The sequence below is a fragment of the Lithobates pipiens genome, unplaced genomic scaffold, assembly GCF_037356315.1.
Source record: "Lithobates pipiens isolate NorthernLeopardFrog02 unplaced genomic scaffold, aLitPip1_a1.2 Scaffold_22, whole genome shotgun sequence".
NCBI lineage: Eukaryota > Metazoa > Chordata > Amphibia > Anura > Ranidae > Lithobates > Lithobates pipiens.
The window spans coordinates 146,119,624-146,132,018 of record NW_027507784.1 but is presented as its reverse complement, the minus strand read 5'-3'; the positions used below and the strand labels follow the sequence as shown (position 1 = coordinate 146,132,018).

General features: G+C 43.5%; 1 protein-coding gene across 1 annotated transcript in view; it reads left to right on the top strand.

Moving 5' to 3' along the window:
* The window catches only part of PLCL1 (phospholipase C like 1 (inactive)), a 447,889-nt gene that overhangs the window by 358,997 nt on the left and 76,497 nt on the right, over window positions 1–12,395 (top strand). The window lies entirely within an intron of this gene.

Sequence of the window (12,395 nt, the reverse complement as noted above, 5' to 3'; positions counted from 1 at the left end):
GAAGACTATAAACTTGCTAAATCCATCGCTCCATTTAAATAGGTTAATAGTAATTAGAACTAGCTGTTTAACTATACGTGTAGATAACAATTCCGTTTTTCTTCTGTGTCCCAGATTTCACATACCCTCCTACTGTGTCTGAATACATTACAGATGATGGCAAAAGGAATATTGTAATTTCTATTAAAATAGCATCCTAAATGACACATTTCCATATTTTAACAGTACATTTGCTTTCAGACAGTAAAAAACAGTTGCGTGTGTAGCAGAGCAACAATTCTGATGCGGAGGAACAGCTTTCTCTTCTAATGGGAATATCTCTGGGATTCTATTTTTTAGCATCTGTTTCCATTCTAACAGGCACCACTTTATTCTGTGTTACAATAATTTACCATGAAAAACGCATAACTGTGGTTGAGTGTTTTAGACTTTCAAAACACCACTGGTGTTGTTTTTGCTATTATCATTAATGATGATCAGCCCTGCTCCTTTTTGATGGACTCTTTGTTGGAAAATAAAACCTACTGCATCAGAAATATATTGCATAGAGATTGATTTATTAATGTATATATGTATACCCTCGCCTTGTAAAACAACCCATTCAGTTTAAAAAAGAAATAAAATGCAAAACATTTATGTATACATAAAAAAAATATTATTAATACCCCCCCCCTTTTTATAAGTGATCAAATACCATCTGTTCTAAGCTGCATAAGGAGGTAGAAGAGCTGGAGGAGGAGAAGCAGCAGCACACTGATCTTCTATAACATTTAAATAAAATATAACCCTCAAAATAATATATCAGACATATACATCATGAATTCAATAATGATAATAAGCAAAGTGAAAGTCCACATTCTGTGAGATAAATGTCCAGACAAAAACGTCAAAATGTCAGTGCCAGTGAAATTCCAAATTTCGTAGAAAATGCCCAAATAATAAAATCCAAATTTTAATGCCAGTGATGCTTGCAATCCCAGCCTGAAAATGGGTGTGCAAACCACCACCAAACACCCAATAGGGTATGTGCTCACCTTATAGGTAAACACTAATAATAAGGGCTAATGAAGCTCTAATTGCACCAGTGGGTGTGTAATATTTGGTCTAGGTGGAAACCCCATGAATATAAAAACCTTGCCCATTAAGTGACCAATATGTATAAACCCACAAGCTGTTCACCAGCCTAGCTCAAAAAGAGAAAAAGCCTCATAGTGTTTACTGCTTTAAAATACCATATTTATTGTATAAAAAACATATGCTCTTATATTAAAAACAGTAGGAGCTGACAGATATGCAGTTAAATGAAAGTACAGAGCTGCCTTCTCCCCTCACATCTCAGGGTAAGCGTATAATAGAAATTGTTCTGCTCCGTCTTGGAGCTGGCAGGAGCTGACAGCCAACTGTGTATTGCTCTCTTCTGGATAGAATAGGCTCCAACCTACAAGTTTTGTCACTGTGACATCATCAGGCGCTCCTGATTTTATCAAAGAAATTAGCTAAAAGTCTTCAAAGTATATCCGGGTAACTCCCAGGGAGTGAAAAAAACTAGCCTGTGAACTACTAATGTTACCAGGAATTTCAGAAATTTTATCCAAGGGTATAACTAGGAAATAGAAGGGGGGGGTAAAAGAGGGGGCAAAAGTGCATAAGGGTGAGAGAGGAGGAGGGAGAGGTAGTGAGAGATTGGGAGAAGAGAGAGGGGGATGTAGGGGTTAGTGGCGAGGGGTAAGAGAGTGACAGTAGAGAGGGAGGAATTCAGCATACAGATTTTTTTTACAGCTCACTCGCTAATTATGGACTCCCCCAAGGCTTAGTCTCCAAGCTTGGTCTCCCCCCCAGTCAGGTAGTGTACAAGCAGCCAGCGTCTGAGCTGATGGGCTGTAATTTTGGAATCTGCCTCTGGTGCCCTCACTCCCTACTTCATAGTCTGACAGCAAGCAGGGGTTTTAAAACTGCCTCCCTCACAACCCACTCCCCAGGTACAGTGTGCACAATGTTACTGCTTGCCTGGGGTTGGAGTTTGTATACTAAGCAGCTGACTTCTGTCTCCTCCCACCAGGCCTGCAGCACAGAGATGAGAAGATTCAGAGCACCCCTCAATAGGTCTGATAGGTGACAGAATATAAAGTTGGCAGGCGACTTTGGGGCCCCAGGCACACAATACAAGATGCGGAACATGATTTTTACACCTCTCATTTTACTTCAGGCTGAGAACTCTATGCAGACCTATTTATAGAGCTGCCAACATGTTGTGGTGTGTCGTCTTCTGCCATCCCTGCTGCCTCCTATTTACAGTATGTATCACTGATCATAATCAAAGTAGCTTTAGCTTAACCCAGGCAGAGTATTTACACACCATGGGTTATAGGCGCGTTATAGTGATTTATACACTCACAAAGCTTTAGAAGACACACCCCCTGGGTGCCTCCCCTATAACTCTAGCACACTTTGTGAGTCCTCAATTTTGTGTCTGAAGGTGATGAACCTTTACTCCATCACAGAGAAACTCAGCCTTAGCTTAACTGTTCTTTTTTCCTTTACTATTTTATCTTTGGATTCTTCAATCAACCCCTCACTGTCTTGTCTAATGTCAATGTATGTGGATGGGCACAACCTCAATATAACATTGGGACCCATGCCTGAACCCCATGCTATGGAATCAACCTTTAATGTTATTTCTAGAACTGGATCCTGCATGGGCACTCCTATTTGCACTTGGTGCAAGGCTTTGAGTCAGCTGTAGGGTGCTAAACGGGTCCAGCGCCTTGATCCATTGCTATGGAATCCAGTCCCTGGAGACTCCCTTGGGGGTATGTCCACCATGTATCTCTGACCACTACTATAAAAACCAGGGCTTTGTTAGAAATTATAATCACCTCGCAGTCTAAACCTTTCACTTTTTGGCACTAAAATGTAACCACGCAGAGCTTAGTGTCAGATGAATCACCAGTTGTTACATTACAACACTGGTCGCACATTTTACTGTTGTTTCTGCCTATAGCCCTCACAAGGTACTCAGGTACTTGCTCCTGCCCTTTCATTACAGAACACTCTACTCCTGAGTTATCACATACTTATGGACATGTTTACCCTATGTTCTTCACCCTGTTCTGTGAGTACCCCACAGGGGAATACCCCCACTTGTAGCTAGGGCAAAGACCAGATGAAAGGAAGCAAATGCAAAATTGGAGGTGAATATTCGCTCTGCCAAAGGCCCGCACAATATTCAACCTCAGAGGAATGATGCATCCCAAAGCAAGGACCAGCTCTAACACTGCTCTCAGCATCTGATTCTAGCGCTATTTCAGGCACACAACAAGTGGCCTATTTGGCTAAAGCAGAATTATCTGCATCTACGGTATGTCACATTTCCTTAGACAGATTATGGCTATAATACAACCATCTTTTTTCCGGGGGCCCAAAAATGCCAGGTCTCTTCTCCTCCAATTTCTTAATCTGAGTCAGATCCTGTTATGCTGGTTCTAGAGGATGCAGACACAGAGGAATGCAGAGATTATTGAGGCAGTATTGGAGGTAGCTGTAGAAGATTTTTCTCCCCAGATTGCCACTATATTGAAGAGGGAGCTTTACGCAACATGCTTGTTAACATTGACATAGTGTGACCTAACTGTTCTCTGTCTGGCCATGCCCCTTTAGGTCACAAAAAGACCTGCAAAATCCAAGCATTACCTGTTCATTGGGAAAAGAGTTTGCAAAGAACTGTGGTATGCCGGTGGTTGATCCTGCCCTCTCTGTCCTAAACAAACATCTCACTGTACTTACTAAAGATGTTCCTTCTTTTAAAAATTCTGCAGATAGAAAATCTTAGATGCTCCTAAAGGCTCTTTTCAGTCTTGCAGGCCAGCCCTGCAACCAGCTCTTGCTGTAATTTCAGTATGTCAAATTGCAGCTAACTAGACTAGTGGACCCTATGTGGATTCCCTAGAATAGGGGTGTCAAACTCAATTTAATCACTGGTGGTATTTGCATTATGGTTGCCCTCAAAGGGCTGGTTGTATCTGTCAGCTAATATAAATGTATCTATTTTTTATCATATTAAATAATTGTCTCTGCATTTGATAAATACTGGCTTTAGTAATAATTAATACCCAAGCTGTGATGTGCAGGTACAGACCAGCACAGAGCCCACTTGTAGCAGATGATTAAAGTATGATTAAAGTATGAAAAGGATGGTCGCACGCCACTGGTATCAAAGACTAAAAACTTTATTGGAGAATGCTCAGACAGAACATGGTTCTGACATGGTTTTCTGTCTGAGCAGTCTCCAATAAAGTTTCTTACGGATGATTCCTTACAGCACATGTCAAGAAACCACAGTGCATCCCTCTAACCTTGTGCTGCTGCTGAGAAGAAGCACGGGGTGGAGCTGGAAAGCACAAAGTGTAGTCCTGGAGGAGGGCTGGAGTCTGCTGAATGCTCAGACCAGGGCAGGCATCTGTCATCCTCTCTGCTGTTGACGGCTGTGACGGGAGTGGGGGTGGCAAATATGAGCCTCTTCACAGCTGCACGGAGAAGCACAGGATCTGGTGGATGAGTTCTGTGCTTCTCTCGGCTGCTGAGACAAGGTGGGGGGTGTGACGGGAATGACTTTGGGCAGGGGGTCCGTGGAACCCAGCCTACTTTTAGAGAGTTTAGGAATGTCCTTTTTCAGCTCCCCAGCCCCTTCTTATCTGTAAGTTACACTGTGTCTGTTAGGGGCACAGGGAGACCAAGTAGCCCAGTCTGGTCTGCCCTAACCAGACGTGTCACAGTACAATCACACTGGACTCAGCATTTCGTTTTACCCCTTTTATTCTGGGTCTTATATGTGTGGATTGTGTTGAAAGTTGGAAAGATTCCTTCACTTATTTGTCAACAATATCACAAGAATTATTTGCGTATAAATTAATAACACCTTCTCCGACTGCTGGAATATTGTAGGAGTTTGTCTCATAGACCGTTGTAGACTTCTTTGCTGGATAGTCTGCAGTGGGGTGGGGTTTATTATGTGTTTATTGTAAAGTAGGTCTTTCCCATGGGTCTGTTGTTTCTGTCTGCCTGAGCATCTCTTGTAGATGAGATTAATCTTGTGTCAACTTTAACTTGTTTTGTTTCATGTGTATTTTACAGTATCTTGTATTCAGGGTTGTAGGGGCCAAATTATCTGGTCTCCTAGGCTGGTTTAAGTGCCTTGTTAATCAGATCATGTTAATTATATTACTGTCTACGTGCCCAGTTACTGATTGAATTGTTTGTTGCTGTTGCAAAGTTTAATATACTTGTGTCTCATGTTACTAGATGTACAGTTTATCCTGCCCTGTGTTGTTATGCAAAGGGGGGGGTTGTCCCCAGAGTGTATATCTATTTGTGCCTGTGTTGCAATAAACAATTGACAATTTCACGCCACCCTACACAGTGTCCCAACAAGTGACTGGGTAAGCTAAGGGATCTTGGATTGTGCTGGTATCGGGCAAGGGAAGCTTATATGATGGACATACTCATCTTGGGTACCTGGGTCCATCACAGGGGGTGAAGGGGAGGGGGGTACCACAGCTGCAGGAGAGGTGTGAGGGCCACATGAAATGGCCTGGTGGGTGAGATTCAGACCATGGGCCTTGTGTTTGACACATGGGCCCTAGAACATGTCATGAGACAAATATTCAGAATGGTTTTATCTTCATTCACATGTACAGAATCTTATGGCCGAAAGCTTGGGCAGCTGAAGCTGCCTTCAAGAGGCGTTCCACACACATGCCTTTCCAAGGAAGATGTCTATTTGGTGAGGCACTTGACCAAGTCATCAAAGAGGTCACAGGTGGGAAGGTTTTACTTACACAACGAAAGGTCCTACAACCACCTCCTCAGGGGTCCCTAGCTCCTCAAAACACAAAGGACCTGTCCATTTTAACCAGGCTTCAAATTCACATCCAAAGTTTAGCCTTTTCCTTTTGCACAAGGCACATAGGAAACCAAGTCTTCCCCAAATCCCTCTTCAAAATGAAGTGCAGTAGGGAATGTCTGTTACAATGTGCCTCTCTTAGGGTCACAGATATCCCAGACCTGAGGGTTCAAGTGGTGGTTTCAAAGGGGTACAAAATAGAGTTCAAAACTCAACCCACGCAACAAGGAGAATATATGGCATCCATTGACATTCAAGATGCCTATCTGCATGTTCCCATTTACCCACGCTATCAGCATCTTCTGTGCTTCGCATTGGCAAACAACCACTTCCTTGCTCTTTGGCCTATCCTCTGTTCCCAGAGTATTCACAAAGGTCTTAGCAATTCTATTTGCCCATCTCACAACTCAGGGCATCTGTGGTTTATGAATACTCTGCTTCTGTCCTGTACTGCACTCTAAGGCCGCGTACACACGGGCGGATTGTCTGTCCAACTTAGTCCGCTGAACAGTGTTTCAGCGTACAATCCGCTCGTGTGTGGGCTTCAGCGGACTTTTTCAGCGGACAGTCTGACGAACAAAGTCTTACGGAATTTCCGTAAGACAGTCCGTTTAAACTTGGTTTTGTCCGTCCAAACTTGGTTTCAGCGGACAGTCCGCTCGTGTGTAGGCAAGTTGGACGGACTAAGTATGGCGCATGCTCAGAAAGGGTTTACACGGCCGAAGGTTGCATTGCAGTGTATAGGACGTCGTTTTTCTAGTCCCGTCGTACGTGCTGTACACGTCATCACGCACGCTTTCAGCGGACTGTCTGCTCATCGTGTGTGGTCAAGTCCGTTCATGCAAATTTTGAACGGACTGTCTGTCGGATTGTCTGCTGAACTTAGTTGGGCAGACAATCTGCCCGTGTGTACGCGGCCTTAGATATGGAATTTGCAGGCAAGTCAAAATTCCCATTTTTTCCATATGCCGGTGTGCTATACTCTTTTATGTAAGCACCAGCATATACCTATGCACAGCTGCGTACAGCCTCTCATGTCTGTGGGCAGCTATTTGCAACACCTGGGCTTAGGTATCTGCGTACATGTGGCCTAAGAAATAATCTGAAATACGTACCTTATTCTTCACTCCTGTGGGCTTCCTCCCCATTGTACAACCTGGCTTTCAATTGTTTTACTTTACCTGTTGTCAGTTTTGGCCTCTCCTACATCATTGATTACTTTGTGGGACCAGCAATCCTGCATTTTAGGTGAAGACATCTAGGTCCTGTCCCCATCCAGAGGGCAGAGTAGAGTGTTGGCACAGTAGAAAAGTGAAAATATAAGTATTTGCCACTTAGACTGTTATTATTATTACAGGCATGTATATAGCACTGACAATTTATGCAGTACTTTCATGTTGTTTATTTAAATCAGTCCCTGCCCTCAAAAAGCTTGCAATCTAAGATCCCTATTTCATCTAGGAATAACAGCATGTCTTTGAAATGTGGGAGGAAACCCATGCAAGCATTGGGTGAACATGCAAACTCCATGCAGGTAGCATCCTGGTTGGAATTTAAACCCTAATGCTGCAAGACATACATTCTAATTACTAAGCCAGGGTGCTAGCTTTACTGTGGAAGCGTGGGGCACTACATACAATTTTATGATTTTATTTTTTTGCTGACAGGTCTTTAGTTTTAATTTTGATGTTATGTGTATGGGATGGATGCATTTTCCATTTGCTGTTGACTGGCTGTCTTGTCCACTATTTGGCATTACTATTTAGTGTCTCAGTTGGAAACTTAGAAGGCAGAAATGCCACTTTATTCATACTTTTGCATTTGTGGATCTTTAAGTAGTTCAGCTGAAGGAGGAACAACACAAAATGTCTGCAGGGTATTAGACCATGCTTATATTTTTACATGGCAATTGCAGGTTCGAAAATTTCTTTCCATGTTCGAAGAGTAATTTCCTATCTAATTCTAATTTTATTTTATTTATTCAGAAGGGCATGCCTATTCCAATCTATAGAGCACACTATCAAAATAAGTCGTGGTCCCAAAGGCCTTAGCATCTTCACATTTTTAGGTATAAACGAAGAGAACAATTTAAGCAAAAGTTAGTGGGGCATCAGTCTTGTAATGGAGAAGTATTTTGATTTTTCAAGAGAACAAGTATTCCAACTAATAATTTCTTCTGGAATTTTCCACGGAAGTCTGTTCTATTTTCATTCTGTCTTTTAATCTAAATATTTGAAGTTTATCTTTAATATCAGCTTCAAGGTCCCTTCTAGTGAAGTCCGCTTCCTATGTTTAGTTAATTCTATGAAGATGGGTAAGACATTTAGTTGATATAGACATGTCTTCTATTAAGAAATCGGAGTCAGCGATGAGTATCTTGAATCTTATTTTTTTTCCCCCTTATATAAAGAATGTAGAGATACAGTACTTTTATATAATGAAGTATTTCTAGAACCCTGTTAAACGTCTGTGTTGAAATCCATAAATGTTTAGCTATAAATGTGCCTTCTGCATAAGCCTTTAAAGTGGTTGTAAACCCTTACAAACCAATTTGACCTACAGGTAAGCCCAGATTAAGGCTTACCTGTAGGTCCAAGAAATATCTCCTAAACCTACACGGTATAGGAGATATTTGCCGAAAGACAGGCACCGCTGTCTACGCGCTGAGCGCGCCGCTGTCAACGGCGATATGCCGCTTCGCCGAATGACAGCGGCGCAGCAGCGAGACCCACCGAAAAGATGGATGCTCCAGACTACAGGGGACAGCGGTGACTTCGCTGGTTCCTGTGTCAGGTAAGTGACACATAATGGACTACTATGCAATGCATAGTAGTCCATTATGCTTTACCTTTGCAGGGAATCAAAGAGGAAGTAAACTCATCAGGGTTTACTTCCTCTTTAAGGCCTTAGCATGAGTTGTAGTTAATATCTTATTGCAGGCCAGAACCAATCTTATTTTATAAAATAACATCATCCAATTTGTAAATTTAAAAATCCAACATAAAGGAATAGAAATGGTAAAAAAAGCACTTGTGGGTTTAACTAATCTTTTTTTTTTTTTTCCCCCTTAAGGGGGCGTAGCATAGGGTATGCCTTATGCCTACATACTTTTCTAATGGTTGTCCCTTGTTCTCATCTCAAAAAGTTGGGCAGCATGTGTTCCCTCACTTTTCACAATATTGACCCATATGCCTTTTCGGTCTCACAGTACTGACTCATATGTACTCTCACTCACAGTACTAACCCTCATGTTCTCCCACAGTGCTGACCCACATATTTTTTCACTCACATTATTGACCCATATGCTTGTCCACCCTCACAGTGCTGAACCATGTGGTCTTTCAGTCTCACAGTACTGACCCATATGTTCTCTCACCCTCTCAGTACTAACACATATTCTCTCACTCTCAGTACTGACCCATATGTTTTCTTACTCTCACAGTACAAACCCATATGCTCTCTAAGAGCCCGTTCACACAGGGGCAACTCAGGATCCGACTTCAGGTCGCCTCAAGTCGCGCTACATGTAAAAATCAATGTAATTGAATGAGAGCCGTCTTAATGCACACTACTGAAGTCGCTCCGACTTCAGAAAAGGTTCCTGTACTACTTCTATCCAACTTCTAGGCGACTGGTACCCATTGATTTCAATGGAAGTCGCCTCCAAGTCGGATCTCCATCTATATTGAGGCGACTCTCACAGAATAATCAGCTCTCGAGAGGGAACTTCACGCCAAATTTATTAAAAACCGGCGTGGGTTCCCCCTCCGGGAGCATACCAGGCCCTTAGGTCTGGTATGGATTTTAAGGGGAACCCCCTACGCCGAAAAAACAGCGTGGGGGTCCCCCCAAGGTCCATACCAGACCCTTATCTGAGCACAAAGCCACATAGGGTGGGGGGCTGGGATCTGGGGGCCCTCTTATGAAAGGGGGCTCCCGGATTCCGATAAGCCCCCCCGCCCGCAGACCCCGACAACCAACGGCCAGGGTTGTCGGGAAGAGGCCCTTGTCCTCATCAACATGGGGACAAGGTGCCTTGGGGTGGGGGGGGCCGCAGGGTGCCCCCCTTCCCCAAAGCACAAACCCCCCCATGTTGAGGGCACGTGGCCTGGTACGGTCCAGGGGGTGCTCGCTCGTCCCCAGCCCCTTCCTGACTGGCCAGGCTTCGTGCTCGGATAAGGTATGGAACTTGGGGGGACCCCCACACCGTTTTTTTAGCGTAGGGGGTTCCCCTTAAAATCCATACCAGACCTAAGGGCCTGGTATGCTCCTGGAGGGGGAACTCATGCCTCCATGCCGTTTTTTTTTTTTTTTTATTTGGCGTGGAGTTCCCCCTTGAGAGCTCATTCTCTGATTGGCCACGGCCAAAGTTGCCTGGCCTGGGGCGACTTAGTCGTGTTGTAAGTCGCCCCAAGTCGTGTTGTCAAGTCGTGTCCAAGTTGCCTACAAAAGTCGTGTTGGAAGTCGTGTTGCCCCTGTGTGAACCGGCTCTGAGTCTCACAGTACAGGCCCATATGCTTTGCCACACCTACAGTATTGATCTATATGCTCTCTCACAGTACTGACCCGTAAGCTTTTTCAGCTCTTTGATTCATATCTTCTCACGCATTTTCACTCCTCCATTGTTGTAGCGCCAAACTCATTGATGCTGTGATGAAGGAGATCATGAACCTCACATGTACAGGGGTTTAAGAGCCCCCTCCAGAGGTTCACAGTGGTACGACTTTGGTCCGACATCGATCCAACTTCCAATGTGATTTTAATGAACTCGGTCCAACTTTGAGATGAGTGCAACTTGTCCTTTGAATACCTTTTGGGTCTGTTATTGGTTTTGAGGAGAAACCCCATGCCAAAATGTAAAAAAAAAAAAAAAAGTCGTGGGGTCATCCCCCAAAATCCATACTACCAGACCCCTATGCCAGCATGCAGCCTGGCAGGCCAGGGCTGGGGGGGTTCAAGAAAATGCCTGGCCCCCCGAACTGTGCCAGGCCACATGTCCTCTGCCCACCCCATAGCACCTTGTCCCCATGTTGATGGAGACAAAAGCCTATTCCCCACAACCTTGGGCTGTGGTTGTGGGGGTCTGCGGGCAGGGGGATTATTGGAATCTGGAACCCCCTTTTAAGAAAGGTCCCCAGATCCTGGCCCCTCTCCCCCATGTCAATGAGTACGGGGGTACATAGTACCCCTACCCATTCACCAAAAAATAGCTCTTATTTGCTCCCTGACAGATCAGCAGTTTGCCTTGTTTACATAGGCAAACCACTACTCCATCTCTCCACTGAACAATCGGGGGCCATGGGGGGTCGCGGTGGCCATCGTGGCCACCATTCCTGCTGATTGGCTCCAGCTGTGTCCAATCACAGCAGGAGTGGCACTTCGGTGACACGCACCCCCCACACCACATGGTACGTGATTTTGTGCAGCCGTGCTGCCCTGCTGGTGTATATATGCGGTGGGCAGTCCAGAAGCAGTTAAAAAATAAAAAAAATAAGATTTCATGCATTGTACCTTTTCTCCTTGGATCACAGCAAATGGCATGTTTCTATTCCATCGAATCCGTGAACTGAGAATCACCTCGAAAGTGCCAGACCTGCCACCATCTGTTAGTTTGAACAGTTATACCGACACATTCCTCTCACTCTAGGACACACTGCTATTAAAAAAAAAAAAAACATAATTGGCTTTGTTTGTCATTTTTACCCTGTCTTCCTTCCCTGCCAGTTAAAAAAGTGCCAGCAAGATAGTTTACAACACATCAATGCTTGTAGAAAATGTGAGTTCATTTATTTTTTAGGGATGAACTGAGATATTTCCATTGGCTAATTATTTGACTGTCATTAAATGTTTGTTAAATGCAGCATTGTCTTCTTGAATCAGAAGTGTATTTGTCATCACTTTCATCATAGATTAAAAAGGTGCATCATTCAAGAGGCTGTTTCTTTTTGCTTCTAACAAGACAGTGACATGTTCTCTTGAACAGGAACATACTTATATAATATTATACTTAATACTTTCAATGTGTTTACTTGCTGCTGCATTCATTGGTTGCAGCTGTTTTTTTTTTTTTTTTTAGATCTATTTCTTTGTTCTGAATGCTTAAAGTGTCTCTTTAAATATAATACTTAAAGTGGACAAGTGGCTGCATCTGGTATGTAGCACAGATGAAGTTAAAGACGATTATCAATTTATTCCAGCTTGCATAGAGTTTGTTGGCCCTCATCAGTGTAAGATATGAAAAGGTTAGCCAACATGGAGTCAGTTCACGTTCACACCACAAAAACGTCCTCCAGATCCGTTCCGGGTGCGTTTATGCATGGACGTTTTTAATGCTTTTTTTGATGCGTTTTACTACATTTCAGTACGGTTTATGTCAAGGAAAAAAGCAGCATGTTGTACTTTTCTTTCTGGAACTAAAAAGCACTGAAATGTACGTCACTGGTGTGAATTCGAACCCATATAGCCTACTTTCCATGTGTTCTGATGCAGAAAAAAA